At 48.3% G+C, this 15,242-nt stretch overlaps 1 pseudogene; it reads left to right on the top strand.

The window, feature by feature from the left end:
- The first annotated feature begins 12,068 nt into the window (after positions 1 to 12,068).
- On the top strand, positions 12,069 to 12,822 carry LOC143670576 (small ribosomal subunit protein eS6 pseudogene; annotated as a pseudogene).
- The last annotated feature ends 2,420 nt before the right edge of the window (positions 12,823 to 15,242 follow it).

Here is a 15,242-nt window from a genome sequence, read left to right as displayed (position 1 = left end):
TACCTAACCACTGGGGAGTTATGCTCCCCATCCTGGAGGGCAAAGTATCCATGTAAATGATTTGGAATTCTTCATGGGAATGGGCCTCTTTTCCCTCTGTTTATTCATTCAATCACCAATTTTTATCAGTAAGAACTCATAGATAATTCATTTTACACTTCCAGGTTTAATCCAATACTATATTATTTAAGTTGTTGCTCAAAGGGTTCTACCTTTGGCCATGAGGAGCTCTTTCAGTTGGCTCCCATATCCTTTTGACATAGCCCCATCATTATTTTGTTTGTTTGTTTACCACTTCCTTACTTTCTGGCACTACAGGATGCTCCAGGCTTATCTTGTAAATTTCCTACCCTAGTCTTAGAATCCACATGTCTCCAAGGAGTCCTGGTTTCTTTTATTGGAGAATAGTATTAGAAACCAAGATATGGGAGCTAGGTATGCTCATTGCTATTGGTCTTGCTCAGCTAACAGAGCTGAGCTATATACAAGTAGACACTGGTTAGTGTCCACTAACCAGTGTCTATACACATGTATTATATATAGATATATAATGTAAATATTATGAGATTTTTTTTTATAGGGATTGGCTCCTGTGACCGTGGGTATAGGCAGGTCTGAACTCCATAGGATGGGCTGCAAGCTGGGAACTCCATTGAAGCTTTTGATGAATTCCCCAGGAGAAGTTGACTGGCCAAAGTAGAAATGGAAATTCTTCTTTCTTACTGCTGAGATCATCAATTCTCCCTTCCACTGACAGGATGAGGCTTCTCTCATTGCTGAAAGCAATCTCCTTTGTTGAGTGTAGTTGTAATCAGCCATAGATACAAATAAGACTGATGACTTAAAACCACAAAATAACCTCACAGTAACTATCAGGCCAGTACTTGCTTTGACCAAACAAGTGGACACTATAACCCACAACACATAACTGTAAATATTTCTATGGGTAACTCTCTGTACCTCTAGTTAGCTAAATGAGTTCATATAATGTCTCCAATTCTGACTGAATACCACATGGATCATTCTAGCCTTCCCCCCTTGCTTTTCTGTAAACTCCCAATTCAACAGTGAGAACCCTGGCTCCTACCGTCCGCCATCCAACTTTAAGTTTTTTTCCTAGCCTTTTCTCCCTCACTCCTGCCAGGTTCCCATGGCCTACATGGCAATTGCTGTGGAGAATAGCTGTGTTCATCTTTCACTGGCCCTGGGTGGCCTTAGGTGGCTGGCTGTGATTTTGATGTCTGGGAAACCCTCACCAACAGGCCCCCTTTGGTTTATTTTCCACAGGCAGCAGCAGCCCTCAGGGAAACCTCCCATAGTTCTTCAGAAAACATAGGATGGTTTGCCCCAGTGTCAGTTTGTGGGCCACTGAGCCATAGATCTGCCCAGAATCAAAGCTGGTGTGGCAACAGCCCCTCCTCTGCTGCCCAGTGCCCTGGTCTCATTGCCTCCCACACCCCCTGCCACCCTTCCCCTTAACCAGCCATGGGATCTTTTATTCAGACCTGCTTGGATCAGCAGTCCCATGCCAGTGAGCTGGGCTGATGTAGGGTGGGGGACTCAGAGAAAATTAGAATTCCAGGCATGGGCAATCAACAGCATGGGGTTGCTAAGGCCCCCTTGGCCAGAGCTCAAATTTGTACGCCTCAGTGACTGTCGCCTTGGAGCAGTACGCTCTTTGGCCCCATGCAAGCAAGGCCCCTGCCCAGTTCCACACCTCAAGGGGCCCTGTGCTTTGGAGCACCTTCCTTGAAATCTTCTAATTCTGCCTCTAGTGCCTAGTGCCAACTGGGCCCAGCAGTGCCTTCCAGGTTGAGTGTTCTGAGCTTAAATATGGACCCATGTGGGCCCCGTCCTTATTTGTTCCCTTTGGGCCAGTTTCTGACCATCCACTCCATGCATAGAGTCAACCAGATGCCCTGAGATCTATAACATCTTCCTAAGGCCCTGGGGTAGGGCCCATTCCAGGTCAAATAGATCACTCCTGTTGGTCAGGCAGTACTTTTTTCACAGGATCATGGCAGAGATTAGGCTGCCAGAATAGTGCTGACATGGTAATTTGGGGTGACAGTGTTTTTTATAGATGGAGGCCTCACAATTTTTTTCTTGCCTGGGGTCCACACACTTTAAGGGCAGCTCTTCCCTGGAACTCATTGAATTAAAAGAACAGAGTACCCAAGCTGCAAGGGACTTTTGAAACCATTTAGTCCAAGACATTACTGGAGCTTGTTTATCATCCCCCTGCCCCAGCACTTGCTCTGGGCCAGAGGGATGGAGAGAGGAATAAGTCCTGGTCCCTGCCCTCCTACGTCTCTTACTCTCACGGGAGACATGTCACTGAGAATTGAATAATAAAACTCACAGCAGTAACAATAACAATAAACTTCTCTTTCCTGAGCTCTTACTCTGTGCCTGGCTCTGTGTCAAGGGCTTTACATGCATCATCTTGTTTGTCTTCAGCGAGTTTATGAAGTGGGTGCTGTTATTACTCCAGTTTTATAGAGAAGGAAACTGAGGCCCAGATCTGTGAAACAGCATCAGTGTAAGAGCCAAGAGTGTTCCTCAGCTCCGTCCAACTCCATAGCCTTGAGGTATTTCATCCTCTCAGGCCTCAGGCCTGAAGAAATGGAGGCCAAGTGGGGTAAGGCACCTTGCCCAAAAAGAAAGGCCTTGAATCCAGCGCCCCTTGCCCTGGACCCTGCAGGGAAGCAGTAGAAGCCTTGCCAGGAAGACAGTAGCACCGCCTGTGCCCGCGATCCTGGCTCTCTTCGCCTACAGTGGTCTCATCTCCTGGCACAATCCCAGCCTCAGCCTGATCCGGGCAGGCCATGTGGCTAGCACATCTCCTTTTCAGCTCTGCCAGGCCCGCAGCTGGCCCACCCCTCGCGTGCCCCCTCTCAGTACCCAGCCTCCTCTCCCCACCCCACCCCTGCCTCTCTTCGGTCAATGACGCAGCCCTCCTTCCGCTCAGCATTCCTGCCAGCTGGTGTGTGAGCCCCGTGCAAGGAGGCTGGGTTGCCATGGCAGCCGCAAAGGGCTGATGTGGCAGGGAGGGGGTGCACACCCCAAGCTCAGGGCTCCTGACCTCTCTGGGAAGGGAGGCTGTGGCCCCAGGGCCTGAGTACTGCTTCAGCAGGTCACCTCAGAAGGCCTGCCCCCACCTCACCCTGGCCCTCTGCCAGCACCGGGTGTGCTTTAAGAGCTCTTGCAACACAGAGAAAGGGATGAGCTCGGGAGGGAAAATGCCCAGGCCCTTCAGAGCTCAAGCCCAATATAGCAGAACTAATTTGAAATGTCACTTAGGGCAGTCTCGCTCCCAGCCAGCAAAAAGCTGGTTTATTTACATAGTCGGCCACTGCGGGAGGCCTAGAACCCTTGGCCTGGACCTCGCTCAGAGGTACCATCTGGAATCTCCTGTGGGCAGAAGGGGTAGATCCAATAGACCCCACGCAGGCTATCCCCTTGCCAGCCAGTGCACCCTCCTTTCAGGGGCCCTAAGTCAGGGCAGAAACTACCAGTGACTGCCTTGGCACCAGTTGTGTGCCAAGCACTATGCCGCATGCTTTACACGGCTTCCTCATTGAACCCTCGCCAAACTCTGAGAGGAGGGCTTATCATGCCCATATCACATGTGAGGAAACCAAGGCTTGGGAGGATGAGGCCCTGGGTTCTACGGTCAGTTAGTAAAATGGCAGTTGGGATTCAAATCCAGGTCATCGGCCTCCGGAGCCCATGCTTTCCTTCCTGCATCTATACTCTGTAGCTTGTGACCTTGAATTCCACCAGCCCAGCCTAGTTTTTACCAAGGAGGTGGCCAGTGTGAGCCACGGGGCTTGTTGATTGATTTTTGAGGCCCTTTTAAGCACAGTTCCTATAGGACTTCCCAGATTGTCCGGGAAGCAACTGGTATGGGGACTGACAGACCTGGGAGAGGTCAGGATGGGCTCAGGGCCCCAGAATGAGAATGAAAGCTGCTCCCGGGGCCTATCTGTGTGCTTTAGTCAGTCTTTCGGGTGTGGACGGGAACACCCAGGTCCCCTGGCTGTGATGGGGCCTCCAGCATCAATATCTGTTTAGACTTCACTCCATTATTTATCGAGTATATACTGAGCAGATACTATGTGCCTGGAAGTATGCTGGGGGCACAGCGGGGTGGGGTGGGGGGACTGGGAATACAAGGGCGAGAAGAACATGGTCCCTAGCTGACAACAGTTAGCATTGTGTCCTGTGCTCAGTGCATTTTAAGCAGTTCATGGGAACTAATTTACAATATCCTTAGTTCACAAGTAAGAAAAACAGGCACAGAGAGTTGAAGTATCTCCTCCAGGGTCACCCAGCCAACAAGTGTCAAAAGTGAACTTTCGACCTCAGCAGACAGTCTTTAGGACCCATCTTCCTAATCGCTGAGGATAAAAGGAGGTGGGCTGAACACTGCAGCAAGAAGGATCAGGATTAGATAAAGAAGAGGCTTGACCGAGGTACCACAATAAGCAATCGCAAGAAGATGTTTGCCAGTTGGAGACCCTTCCTTAGGGCACTTCTCCAGACTGTTGGCCTCACGGAAGGGGGTCAGGGGTGGTCCCCGCTATTCTCAGAGAAATCAAATCGTTCTATGAGGCATTGTCTCTCTTTTTCTCAGGATTTCCTATTCTGACTGCTTCTAGGCACCCAGCCAGGGGTTAACCCTCAAAGGAGCCCACTGGAGAAGGGCCTGCTGTGTGTGCCAGGGCCTCAGGGAGAGGATGCGGCTGGGATCAGCTGGGAATCATGGTCGGGACAGACAGAGGTGGGAAGGGCTGTGGAGAAGGCCCAGAACCCAAGGCCGGAGCGTAGCAGGCCTCCAGCCAGCAAGCTCTGGGCTGGGGAGGCACACAGAGGGTCAGGAGGGGAGTGGGAGCTGCTTGGCCCAAAGTGGAGGCCCTGCTCACTAAGTGGTCCTCCTTGAGGCTCAAGACAAAGGAAGCAGACATCTTGAGGGAGGGCTCACAGCAGAAATGGAGCCGCAGGCTGCTGGGTGGGGAAGTGGACTGGAGGTCTTTCAGAACCCAGTGAAGAAACCCTCATTCACACTGTACTTTGTCACGGGCCTCTAGGGGACTCATTTACCCTCTCTGGGATTTCCCAAAGCAGCTCACTTGGGAAGAGAGACCGCAATGACATTAAGGGCTAAGATGTTCCCTACTCCTACTCCCAGACCTGCTCGAGCACCCACCAACCATGCATTCCCACAGCAGAAAGAAGAGCACTGGGCCTGCCTTTGAAAGTGTCGTGAATTCTGGGGAGTTTTATTCATTAAGTGCTTCTTGACCTAAAAATCCAAGAAGGAGTGGGCAGGGGAGCGGCCACTGTGAGGCTGAGAAGCCCAACGAGGCGCCTCAGATAATCAGCTCAGAACTAGCACTGAAACTGCCTTGAGGAAAGAGGGCAGCTCTAAATGGGATGCTGGTGGCAAAGCTGCTGACCTCAGGGGCCTAATTTGGTGGGCAGAAGGGGAGGGGGAAACCAGAGCTGTCAATGAGCTCCACTGAGCTTGGGATCCCTGACTCCTCTCTTATCCCCTCCAATATCTTCCCCACACCACTGCCAGAAGGACCTTTCCAAGGACAGCTCCAAGAACATCACTCCTCTGCTCAGAACCTACCCCTGACAAATTGGATCCACAAATTTTACTTCTGTGAAGTTATCCTACAGCTATATGTGGATGTATAAGAAGTGACAGATGCACAAAGTCATTTACTGCAGCATTGTTTGTAATGGCAAATGATCGGGAATAACTTAAATGTCCATCATTTGTGGATTAGTTAAATAATTCCCAGCATGATAGAATTACTGTACACCATAAAAACGAATGAAGAAGCACTTGAGGTACCAACATGGAGCAATCTCTAAGATACAGTATTTAGTGAAAAAGCAAAGTGCAGACAGTGGCTATGCTATAACACTGCCTATGTAAAAGAGAGAGAGAGAATATATAAAAGTATTTGCTGTATAGGCTAGCCTATTACGACTTCTACTTTTAGAATTTTGAATGGTGAGTATATTACCTATTGAAAAATAGAAACTTTATTAAAATGAAATAATATAAGCCATAATTTTTATTAAAGCAAGCAAATAAAATAGAATCAATGGCAGCCCTAGCTTGCCCATGCTGTGCCCTAAGCCTAAACTGCCCTTCCTCTCCATTCTCACCTTCTCTGAATGACTTCATCTGCACCGTCCAATATGGTAGTCACGTGGCTACTCAATTACATCACAAATTGAGATGTGCTTACAGTGTACAAGGCACACCAAAATTTGAAGATTCGATATGAAAAAATAATGTACACTATCTTGATAATTTTTTATATTGATTACATGCTGAAATGGTAATATTTTCAAAATATAGGGCTAAAGAAAGCATGTTATTAAAATTAACTTCACCAGTTTCTTTTTACTTTTTTTTAAGTGTGGCTACTAGAAAACTCAAAATTACACACGTGGCTCACTTTCATGGCTTGCATTATATTTCTATGGGGCAGCACAGGTCTAAATTCTACCAGTTCCTCCAAGTGTACTTTTAAGGCTATCTCCTCTGTGAAGCTTTCTTTGAATCCTTCTCCACTCCCTGCTTGGATCCTTTACTGATACCTGCTTCTCATGCTTCCATTAAACTCTGGGTAAAACTCCAGAGAGAAAAGCCCAGTTGACTCTTTCCTAATCTTTGCCAGCCAAGCACAGAGCTGGGCACAGAAAATGGCTCAGTCGGTTCAATTTAGATGAGCTGAAGGGAATGCTGGGATGGGCATTGGAAACCTGGCAGGATAAACCCAGAGGTCTACCCAGAACCTAAGACCCAGCAAGCAGAAGAGGCCAATGCCTAAGGTCATCTCCTCCATCCTCTTCTGCCTCAGGGCTCCAAGTTGGCAGTTCTATCGTAGAAAGGTGGGAAGAGCAGAGGCTATGTCAGAGGAAGGCTGGGGTGTCAGTTGGGGGTGTAGAGGTGAGCAAAAGCCTGAGGGAAAGGGATCTCATTTGCAAAGACTGTTAGCATTATCCTTTATAGAGGTAAGCAAAAAGTATCTGGAGTCAGAGTTGAGTTTAAAATCTAGCTCTGCTTTGTGAATATACAAAAATCTATGGACTTCTATACCTTAAGTGGGCAAATTGTACCGAATGTGAATTATGTCTTAATAAAGCTGTTATATAAACAAAAATTTAGTCTAGCTTTATCACAAGCTGTGCACTCAGGCGCAAATAGATTTACCTCTCTGTGCCTTAGTTTTACATCTCATAAATAGAGGTGATAATAACAGCACCTATCTCACTGGCTTGCCATAAGGATTAAATGGGCAAATGCATGTGAAACACTTCATGTGATGCACACAGGAAATGTTCATTAAATGCAAGCCGGGTTATTATTCTCGTGTGCCAAGCACTCTGCCGGTCATGTAACATACAGCATTTCATTCGATTCTTATGATGATCCTGTAATTGCATCAATGTATGCTGGTCCCCATTATTAAAGATGTAGAACTTTAGTCCAGACTTCTCTACATTGATATAGGTGTATATTGGCAGAGTTAGAATTGGACCACTGAGTTCTTGCCTCTCCCCACTTTGACTTGCTTTTCTACTCACAGGCTTTTGGCCATCTGAGGGACAAAAATTTCAGGCATGGCCTCTCCTGAGGAGGTATGATAGGCCATCCCCTAGGAGAAATATTTCTACCCTAGTCATGCTTCTGCAGCCAGCCTGGCAGTAGGCCTCTTGCCAGCCCGTAGGGATGGAGGCTGGATCCGGGATTCAACGTCTAAGTGAGGACCTTAGAGGCCATGGATACTGTACCATGCTGGCTCAGGGAACGTGTGTTCTTGAAGCCAACTTTCAACTTGGATTTACCTGGGGTTTCTTGAGCATCTACTGTATTCCAAGTGCTGCACCACGTAACTTCAGATGCCTTCTCTCCCTGAGTCCTCCTGAGGTAAGCACGAGTTTACAGATAAGGAGTCTTATTCATCGCAGAGCCAGGGACAAATCCAGGCCTCATTCACTCACTAATTCATTCATTCATTCATCTTCCTTTCTTCCTTCCCTCTCCCCTTCCTTCATCATCTATTAGGTACTGGGGATATAAATATGAATGACTATTTGTTACAGAAAAACACTGGGGGAGAACTGAGGAAGGAAAAACCCAATGACAGCTGGGAAGTGTGCGTGCGTGTGTCTGTGTGTGTGTGAGTGCGTGTGTATGTGTGTGTTTGGGGAGGAAGCTGGCAGGCAGCGAATGCCTCCCAGACAAAGCATTTCTTGAAGAATAAACACAATTTCACTGAGGGTGGGGGAGGAAAGAGCTAAGACGTTTCAGGAGAGAGAGCGGCTCGTGGAGGTTGGGAAGGCATGGCAGAACGTGGCATGTTTGGTGGATGGTGAGAGACGGCATGTGGTGGCGGCATAGAGGACGTGCGGGGAAAGTATGGGGAGGAAAACCTTCAGCCTGTGCCCTAACGATCTCGTATGCCAGCCCAAGGGGTCTGGACTGGATTTGGTGGACATGGGGAGCCACTGAGGGGTTCAAAGCACGGTCAGTTTTGTAGAGGACAGATCTATTGAGGCTAGCCTGGAGGTAGAAGCCCAGACAGAAGACCTTTGGAATAGGTCAGGGAAGATGTGATATACTAAAGCTGTGGCTCTTGGGACAGAGAAGAGTGGGGAACTCTCCTGAGACTTGTAGGCAGATTGGACAAGATGCATTCAATGCAGAGGATGGATGTGAGGGGAAGGTGGTCCAGAGATGATTCCCAGGCTTCTAGCTTGAGCAGCTTGGGTGGATGAGGGTGCTGGTCTCTAAGTCAGAAACACAAAGGAAGAGCAAATGTGAGGCAAGTTTAATTGTTACACATCCAGGTCTAGAATGGCTGCATTTGGAGCCCAGCAGTGAGGTCTGGACTGGAGAAAGATTTGAGAGCCCTCAGCTTGTTTCCAGATTCTCAGTCCAGTGCTCCTTCTTCCATTCCACCTAACCTACCTCAAATATCTGCTGCAAATGGAAGGCCCCAGTGATGCAGACCATCCTTGCAGATGAGCCCCCATTAGATTTGGGGTCTAAGTGCAGTCCAGTCAAGAGGCAGTAAGGTTTTTTGGGTTCAAACAAATGCTATAGATACTTAAGAGGTCACTTCATCCAGCCCCGGGTTCCATGCAGGACACCTACCCCCCACTCCCACCCTGATTTCCTCTCCTCCATCAAACTCAGCCTGGGAAAGAGCTGGAAAAACTCTGGGTAGGGCTGGGAGAGGACCAGCCAGAGTGTGATTTGCATATAATTTGCATAAGACAATCTGTTCTCTGGTAATTTTCAAGTGAAAATGTTATCATTGCTCCCTGGAGGGTCATTGCCTGATTTTTCTTTCCTTTGTTCTTACATACAAACACACACACACACACAGACTGCCCCAAGTCTGCCCTCTCAGAAGGCCTAATGGAGGGGAGGAGCCAGAGGGAGGCTGAGAAAGGAGGGTCTGAAGCGCTCTGGCCAGTGTTGAGACCTGCTGCTGGAGTTCAACCCTGCAGGGAACTCCACAGACCCATGCTCCCATTGTCCCGCCCCCTTTAGGGCTCTTCAAAATCCTTCCCCCAAGGCCTAGGCTGCTGCCTGCCTCCCCCTGACCCCTGGATGCTGTTCTGCTCTGGGGCTTCCCTTGGGCCCAGCTGCTCAGTTGGACCCAGGCAGCTCATGGTGGAGGCCTGGCTCAGGGGACATTTTCTAATAGGCAGATAATTGCCTCTGTCAATTGCAATTTGATTTTAGCAATTTTTCTTCAAGAGCCTGGAGGCCTCAGGCCCAGATTTGGAGAGGGGGTACAGGGGCAGAGCCTCTGAGCTAGGGTCCAACCACTAGGAGCTTGCCACCTGTGAGGCCTCCCATAGGCTCTGCTCCTGCTAGGCAGGAGGACCTGAGCTGCCTGTCACCCCACAGTCTCGGTTCCTCGAGAAGGACCCATTGCAGGTGGCTCAGAACAACTCTAGTCCCCAGAGAATTGTGTGGCAATGCCTCAGGAAAAAGTCTACTGGTCACAGCAGAAACCTCATCACAAAGCCGGGAAAGCTTCCCGTGGGAATCAAGAGGCTACTAGAGCTCTCTCCCATGGTCATTGCCATTCCCAAATCCCTTTCCCAGGGCTACTGCCACCTGCCTGGCTTCCAAGGATGTCAGAACATGGCTTCTAAAGCCCAGCTGCCTAGTGGACCTACGGCACGTGCGTGTGCTTCCATTCCCTGGTCTTACAATGGAGAAATAAGAGGAGCATCTGCAGGGTAGCGTTATCATGAGGAGGCCAAAATGTTTGTGTGTTTAAAGTTCTTCATCCAGTTCCTGGCACGTGTTAAATTCTCTATAAATGGTAGCTATGTTAGGACTTTTGCAATTATCCATCCATGCCCCTGAGCACCCTGAGCTGACCCCCAGTCCTTGCAACCTATTAGGACTTGTGGTGACCAAGTGGACTAAAGGAGGAAAAGCCCTAAGGTGAGAGTCCCTGGATGGAACATGGTCTGAGGTAGGGTGGGAGGGGGAAGGGGAAGCTTTCAAGCTGAAGTCCTTGGAGTGGGAAATGGTCCTTTAGAGACAGCGGGACTTTGGAATGGACACAATATTATGCCTATTGCCCCCTCCGTTTTCTTCTACCTCTGCCTATTCTTCCAAACTGTCTATTCCTCCACTAAAGAGAAGGACTTCTTGGAGGAAGAGGCCAACAAAGAAGAGGGATGTTTGTGGAGTAAAGCTGGTTCCTCAGTAAGGCGTTAGACTTGCAGGCAGGTGGATCTGGATTCAAATTATACTTTTCTCCTTTATTACCTGCCTGCCTTGGGCCACTAACTCCACTTCTCCCAGCCTCAGTTTCCTCCTCTGTACTGAGGGAATTGTTCTAGCTCCCACAGAGGGCGGCTGTGAGGATTAGATAGAATAACATGTGGCAGCATGTAAGTAGGTGCTTAGTAAATAGCCGTTTCCTCCCCGGCCCCCTCCTCTTCCTTTACATGTAAGGGGAGCAATTATTTCCCTGTGTTTATGCATGTGTTGCGTGCCTCTCCCCACCCAATTCCTCAACACAGAGGTGTCGGGCCACTGCCTGCCTTCCCACCACACACAGGCCTTCTCTGTTGTTAGCCAGGAGACAGGGAGAGGCAGAATGGGGCCCAGGGAGAGTGTCTCGGCGCCTACCCACCACCTCCAGTTTGCTGCTCCAGGCAGCATGCTAATTAAGCCAGGAGGACCCACAGAATAGAGTGGCAGGCCCCCTGCCTCAGCCCAGCCTCCAGTGGCCTAGCGTGAAAATCTGCTGCACAGACAGACCCTTTGCTTGGGGCCTGGTGGGGAGTGGGGGTGGGGGTGGGGAGATAGAGCTAGGCTGGGCAGTGGCCCAGAGAGGAAACAGAGGAGGGGTTAAGAAGGGGTTTGAGGGGAGCCTGGCCTGTTAGGGCAGAAATCAGGAGATGTGAGGAGAAAGCCAGTTTCTGCTTGGGCCTGGCTGAACTGGGTCTGGTCTGGCCAGGTCTGCCTGTAAAGGAGGTGTTGACAGAATAATGGGGTGGGAGGTCCCCAGGTGGGGGCACTGCGGGGCCAGCATGCTGGGAGGTGACTGCCTAGTACCTTATACTAGGACTTCTGGGCTCTATTGTGTGCATTTGGGCAACTCCTTTCACTTTCCTGAACCTCAGTTTACTCATCTCTAAAATGGGGCTGATAATAAATATTCGGTAAAAGCATGCAAGGAAATGAGAGACACCAAATTCAGGAAAGCAGTTACCTCTAGAAAGGGAGGGAGATGCGTTTCACAAGAGCCCTGATCTTAGCTGGGTGGTTTTATTCCTAAAAGAAGATGTGAAGCAAAAGTGGACTAATGTTAAAAGTTGTCAAAGCTGGGAATGGATATACAGGAGATCACAATATATATATTTTTTCTTGAATCCTGTAAAGTTGCAAGAAATATTTCACAATAAAACATACTTCCAGTGGCAGCATCACATGAGGATTCAAGATTTGGACAACTCTTTTTCGTGGTGCCTCAGAGGTGGTCAGCTGCCTCAGCATGAAGTTGAGCATCTCCTTTCCAGCCACTGGTTGCCAGAAGCTCATTGAAGTGGACGATGAATGCAAACTACATACCTTTTATGAGAAGCGAATGGCAACAGAAGTTGCTACTGACGCTCTGGGTGCAGAGTGGAAGGGTTATGTTGTCCCAATCAGTGGTGGAAACAACAAACAAGGTTTCCCCATGAAGCAGGGTGTCTTGACCCATGGTCGTGTCCGCCTTTTACTGAGTAAGGGGCATTCTTGTTATAGACCAAGAAGAACTGGAGAAAGAAAGTGCAAATCTGTGCGGGGTTGCATTGTGAATGCCAATCTGAGTGTTCTCAACTTGGTTGTTGTAAAAAAAAAAAAAAGGAGAGGAAGAAATTGCTGGACTGACTGATACTACTGTGCCTCATCGCCTTGGGTCCAAAAGAGCCAGCAGAATCCGCAAACTTTTCAATCTCTCTAAAGAAGATGATGTCCGCCAGTATGTTGTGAGAAAGCCCCTGAACAAAGAAGGTAAGAGACCCAGGACCAAAGCACCCAAGATTCAGCGTCTTGTTACTCCACGTGTCCTGCAACATAAGCGTCAGTGTATTGCCCTGAATAAACAGCGCACTAAGAAAAATAAGGAAGAGGCTGCAGAATATGCTAAAGTTTTGGCCAAGAGGATGGAAGCCAAAGAAAAATGCCACAAACAGCTGGCCAAGAGATGGAGACTGTCCTCTCTGAGAGCTTCTACCTCTAAGTCTGAGTCCAGTCAAAAATAAGATTTTCTGAGAGTAGAGTTACAAATAAATAAGATCAGAGATTAAACTTCAAAAAAAAAAAAAAAGATGTGGACAACTGCTTACAGGAGTGAAGATGATGTGCATTGGGAAACCATAAGAGTTCACTCTCTGGCGGGCCACGGTGGCTCAGCAGGTAACAGTGCTTGCCTACCATGCCCGAGGACCCGGGTTCGATTCCCGGTGCCTGCCCATGTGAAAAAAAAAAAAGAGTTCATTCTCAACCCCAGTGCTAATGGAAACCCTGAGGTCAGAAGTATATGGGAATCCATTTATTTTATGTTACATGAGTCGCCAAAAACATATTCTAAGTGCACACATCCTTTCTGTGACATGTAATTTCAAATAGGCTGTGTAACTTAATAATGAATTGAGTATTATACATAGACTAAAGAGATGGGGAGAGTATGTGGCATCAATGGGACTCCCTCCCCTCTTCCTAACTCAGCCGCCAACTGCTGGAGACAAATGTCATCGTGGTGACCACCGACCTCACTGGTTCTCAACCCTGGCTACACATTAATGATTCTGATTTCAGTAGTCTGGGTACGGTATGGATGCTTGCATAGTTTTCATAAGCTCCCCAGGTGAATGTCTGGGGAGGCCAGATCTGAGAACCACTGGGCTAGGGCCAGTAGAGGCTATTCCCCGTACCCCTCAGCTTCTCCCTCTTACCTGCTTTGAGAGAGAATTCTGAGTCTCGGTCACCACCAGTTGCAATTCATGGGCCAGAGCTTTGTGACCCCTGAACACGGCTACCTTCTGCCATCAAAGACTTCAGAGTATATCCCCAGACCTCCTGACCATCTTCTCCAACCTGGGATAGACAGATGGCTTTTAAGAGGGTTGAAGAGATTAAAAGAAATTATCTCCCCACCATGAGGCTGTGTGGCAATGCTGCTCCATCCTCATCTTCTAGGTCTCTGGCTGTTGTGTACCCCCAGAAAAGCCATGTTCTTTATCCTAACCCAATCTTGTGGGGGCAGACCTATTGTTTGGGTGGGATCTTTTTTATTAACTTGTTTCCATGGAGATGTGACCCACCCATTTGTGGGTAGGACCTTTTAATTAAGTGGTTTCCATGAGATGTGTCTCTGCCCATTCAAGGTGGGTCTTAATCCACATACTAGGGTCCTTTAAGAGGGAGCCATTCTGGAAAAAACTCAGAGCCGGCACAGAGACATCTGGAGAAAATGCCCCAGGGGAAGCTGTTTGAAACCAGAGACCGGCAGACACAAGCCACATGCCTTCCCAGCTGACAGAAATGTTCCTGACATCATCGGCCTTTTTGAGTCAAAATATCTTTCTCTGGGTGCCTTAATTGGACATTTTTAAGGCCTTAGAACTGTAAACTTGTAACTTAATAAATCTCCTTTAAAAAAGCCAATCCATTTCTGGTATATTGCATTCCAGCAGGTTTAGCAAACTAAAACAGCTTCCATGAAGCCTCATTGTCCTGATTCTCCCCTGACCTCTATGATTATGTACCAACACACACACACAGACACACACAAACACACACACACACACACCCTTCTCTGATTTTTCCTCCTTTTCTGTTTACCTGCTCATCACAGGCTCCTTCCCTGAGGTTCTGGCTTTGGCACAGTGCTTTTGTCTTATGCCCCCTTAGAACTGATTTCCAGCCACACCCTCTTTGCTAACCTCTCATCCCACATCTTCAGCTATCTGGTATATGGACATCTTCATCTGAAATTCTCATTAGCACCTCAAATTCAACATGTCTAAACTAAATTCATCATTCCCCTGTTCCATCCAACAGCCGTCTCTTTCAATTTCTACTCACGGAACCACAGTTCTTTCAGTCCAATGAATTTGGTCACCTCAAATCCTTCTTGGTCCTGCTCTCCCTTCCCACATCCAATTCATTGCTCATCATAGACTGTTGAATCTCCCCTGGTTGTGTCTCCTGCATCCCTGGAATTTCCCTCCACCTCTGTCTTCATTGCTCCTGCCTTAAGTGAGAGAACTCATCTCCTGTCCAGATCTCACTGGTGATGCTCCTGCCTTCTCAACATTCCTACTTGGCTCCCCATTGCCCTTTGGTAGTCTCAGTTCTTCAGCATAAGGTATGAAATTCTTCTTGATGTGGCTCCATTATACTTTTCTAACCTTTTCTCAATTACTCCTGCAGGAAACCTTCCTCTCCACCCATTCTCATACTGTTTAACATTTATTGAGCACCTGCTGTGTGCTAGGCACTGTGCCGGGCCGTGGGACTGCTCACTGTTCCCCCAACATTCTTGGTCTATCTGGAGCTCATAAAGTCACTTGTTTACAGGGGCCAGGTAGGGAAGGTCAGTGGGTGAAGTGAGCTGAATTGGGGATATACAGTAAAAAGTGGTGGAGAGTATGGACAACTGGAGAGGTGCACCTCAGTT

Source organism: Tamandua tetradactyla, chromosome X (assembly GCF_023851605.1).
Source record: "Tamandua tetradactyla isolate mTamTet1 chromosome X, mTamTet1.pri, whole genome shotgun sequence".
Taxonomy (NCBI): Eukaryota; Metazoa; Chordata; class Mammalia; order Pilosa; family Myrmecophagidae; genus Tamandua; species Tamandua tetradactyla.
Note: the sequence above shows the minus strand (reverse complement) of the source record. Positions and strands in the feature narration are given on the sequence as shown.